Below are 3,932 nucleotides of genomic sequence, written 5' to 3'. Positions count from 1 at the left end.
CTTGCTGGCATGGCTGAGAAGAGGCACTAAAGGAGAAAGAACTGTGTCCTAAATATTTTCTGATCCTGACTTGTAGTAACCTGTTAACTAACCTAGTAAACCCCCATAAACCTTAGTATTGTCTGTGAATTCTTTGTTGCCATTGCAATCGATTCTCTAAACTAGCTGAGAAGTAGAGTGCTCCGGGAGGGACAGTTGATGTCAGACTAGGATAAAGAGGAGTGGAAGGTGAAGGCATGTTTGACCTCTGCCTTGTGGTAGTACACCTTGGGCTAGCGTACAATTTAATTCTCTTTCCACGGGGTAGTCAGAGGAGGTCAGACATGGCTCCCACGCCATTTCCTTTAAGTTCTGAGAGATGAGCCACTGAAAACTCTCTGAGCATTGTCTGATATAGCACCAGAAAATGAGTCCCTCCAAACGAAGGCACTCAAAATGTAATTAGGGATTGTTGCCTTCTCCAAGTAGTGGTGAGTTTCATGCTGTGGACAGAGTAAAAGCTTTGACGACTTTTATTTGTTGATGGAGCATGGCTCAAAATGAAAAGAAACAGCTGCAAACATGAATAGGCAGAACGTAGACTGTACAAAGTATGAATCTAGGAAAGTGGTCAAAGCTGAAATGGAACATACAAGGATTGATATCCTAGGCATTAGTGAGCTGACGTGGACTGGGGATTGACCATTTTGAATCAACCCATCATCTGACTACCAGGCTTAGACTGACAGATTCAAGAGGAATGGTGTTGCATTCATCATCAAAAAGAACATTTCAAGGTCTATCTTGAAGTGCAATGTTGTCTGTGATGGGATAATACCTATAGGCCTGTGTTAGTCCAGGTAGACTAGAGAAACAAATTCATAGACACTCATATTTATGTAAGAGAGAGCTTTATATCAAAGAGTAATTGTACATTAAGGAAAACATCCCAGCCCAGTCCAGTCCAAGCCCATAAGTCTGATATTAGCCCATATGTCCGATACCAATCTATAAATTTCTTTTTCAAACTCACGCAACACATGCAATGACGCCGAATGCAGGAAGATCACGGGCCAGTGGGAGGAAAGTCTTGTGGGTCCAGTGGCGATGGAAGCATCTCAGCACTGGCAGGAGTCTCCATGTGGCTCCTAAATTCAGCTCCAGGGCTCTAGTGTACCTCCATGTGTCTTCTCAACAGGAATGTCTCACAGGGAGTGAGAGAGTGTCCCACTTCCAGAAAGCTATGTATCTCCTTAGTGTCTCCAAATGAGGTCCTCAAGCTGCAACCTGATTGACAGGCTAAATTCCACCCCTTCACTCTTTTTTTTTAATATGTATGGAGCCATCGCACAGAAAATCTGATCACTATACAGACCCTGTCCGCAGGAACCACGTGTTTCGATGTGAGTGACTCTCCACGGTTGCACTGTACAAGTGACAAGGCAATCAATACCAGGACCAGTCACTGATCACTCTTAAGTCTCAAGGTGACAACAGATTATGCAACTACCACAAGGCCTATAAAGAAGACGAGTTGATGCAACTATTATTCACATTTTCACACTAGTCACTAAAGTTAAGGATAAGGAATTTAAAGAATTCTACCAACGTCTTCAGTCTGAAATTGATTAAATATGCCATAAAGCTACCTTGATAATGCTGGTGATGGGAATGCAAACGTTGGAAACAAAGAGGAAGGAACTGTGGTTGGAAAGAAGGCCTGAGTGATAGAAACAAAGCTGAAGGTTGCATGATAGAATTTTGCAAGACAAACAGCTTACTCATTACAAATACTTTTTCTCAACAGCATAACTGGGTGACTACATGTAGACCCCAAATTTTAGAATCAAATTGACCACATCTTTGGAAAGAGGCAATAGAGAAACAGCACAACAAGACCAGGGCCTGACTGGAACAGGCCACCATTTGTTCATATTCAAGATCAGGTTGAAGCTGAAGAAAATTAAAGCCATCTACAGGAGCCAAAATGCAATTTTGAGTAGAACCAAAAACCCAAACCCACTGCCATCAAGTCAATTGGGTATATCCCACCTGAATCTGAGGCCATGCCCAAACCAGCTTTGACATCGTGAGCACTAATGACCAAGTCTGGAGGAGTTGTTTGATGACATTAAGAACATCCTACATGAAGAAAACAGAAGGTCTTTTAAAAGACAGGAAAGAAAGAAAAGACCACAGTGGATGTAGAAGAGTCTCTGAAACTTGCTCCTGAACATAGTGTATGTGACAGTTAGATAACCTATGAACTCGAGTGAAGGGGTGGAGTCTAGCCTATCAACCAGGTCATAGCCAGTGATGCCTCTGTGTGGGCCCTTGATTGATGCCCTTCTCCAGAGGATTCTGGGAACTCCTGCCTTCCTCCTTGAGGCGGGACACACTCTCTCTCTGCTTCATATTCCTGTTGACAAACCACATGGAGCCATGCATATGGAGCCAGAGCCCTGGAGCTGGAGGAGCCACGTGGAGACCCGCACCAGGGCTGAGATGCTTCCACCACCACTGGATCCACCCCTGGCCCATGATCTTCCTGCACTCGGCATCATTGTACGTGCTGTATGAGTCTAAAGAGGAATGTATGGACTAGTATTGGACATATGGGCTAATAACAGACTTATGGACTTGATCTGGACTGGGCTGGGATGTTTTCCTTAGTGTACAATTACTCTTTGATATAAAGCTCTCTCTTACACATATATGAGTGTCATTGGATTTGTTTCGCTAGTTAACCCAGACTAATACAGTGTAGCTAAAACCTGGAAGCAATTTGAAGTAAAAGACCGGAACAGAAAATGTCAAAGGGCAGCTAGAAAACACAGAATCATGTATTATAATGAAACGTGTAAACCTGGAGATAGAAAACCATAAGGAAAGAGCAGGTTCGGTGTTTCTCCAGCTGAAAGATCTGAAGAAAAAAATTAAGTTTCAAGTTGCAAGATGGAAGGATTTTGTGGGTAAAATAAAGAGCGTTGGTGGCACTGTGGGCTAAGCACTGGGCTCGCCACAAGGCTGTTGCAGAAGACCCCTTGACAGTGTTCAAGAGCAGTATCACCTGGAGGTTTAAAGTACATCTGACCCAAACCACAGTGTTTTCATGTGTCACTTCATGTGTATGTGAAGCTGGACAATGAATACAGAAAACCGGGGCAGAATTGACGCACTTCAATTATGGTGCTGGGGAAGAATATTGAAATTACCTGGTACTGCCACAAGAACAGAAAATTCTTTCTTGGAAGAAGTACAGCCAGAATGGTCCTTAGAAGCAAGGATGGTGAGCCTTTGTCTCGTGTACTTTGGAAATGTTTTCAGTAGAGACCAGTCCCTGGAGAAGTTCTTCATGCTTGATAAAATGAAAAAGAGGATGACCCTCAACAAGATGGATCAACTCAGTGGCTGCAACCATGGGCTCAAAGCAATGACTGGGAGAATGGCTCAGGACTGGGTAGTGCTTTCTTCTATTGTGCGCATGCGCGGTCGGGCTGGGTTGGAGTCGACCTAATGACACTGTACAACAACACTCATTGGAAGTTAAGGAATGTCCACCTTCCCTGTGTCTTTGATGGTGGGGATGGACGGCATGTCCTACTACAAGCTCATGTCCTATAACTTCAACAACCATTTATTAAGAAATAACTTCATTAAATAAGGCATAGAACAAAGGAAACCATCACCCATTCATGATCCGTGGAAGATCAATACATCAAAGTTAAGGGTGGGACTACAGAAGCAGGGACAGACCATGATTGGGACAAGGACATTATGTTAGAAGAGCTTACAAGATTGGTTCAGGGCCTTCCGACCATGATAGGGCACAACTGATAAGGGTATGATTCACAACGATTCTACTCCCAGTTCTGTCCATCAAGGACACACCTAGGCAAGCCCCTAAGAGACTGCCCTTCCCTGGGCTAGCTGGAAAGGGGTGGAAGTAATCT

General features: G+C 43.8%; 1 non-coding gene across 1 annotated transcript; it reads right to left on the bottom strand.

Moving 5' to 3' along the window:
• Positions 1–1,310: 1,310 nt before the first annotated feature.
• Positions 1,311–1,445, bottom strand: LOC115870758. Its single transcript, XR_004046894.1, has one exon. It is a non-coding gene; the product is annotated as a small Cajal body-specific RNA 14 (non-coding RNA).
• Between the last annotated feature and the right edge of the window lie 2,487 nt (positions 1,446–3,932).

This window comes from Echinops telfairi, unplaced genomic scaffold (genome assembly GCF_000313985.2).
Source record: "Echinops telfairi isolate 266 unplaced genomic scaffold, ASM31398v2 ScPeMD7_2;HRSCAF=8, whole genome shotgun sequence".
Taxonomy (NCBI): Eukaryota; Metazoa; Chordata; class Mammalia; order Afrosoricida; family Tenrecidae; genus Echinops; species Echinops telfairi.
Note: the sequence above shows the minus strand (reverse complement) of the source record. Positions and strands in the feature narration are given on the sequence as shown.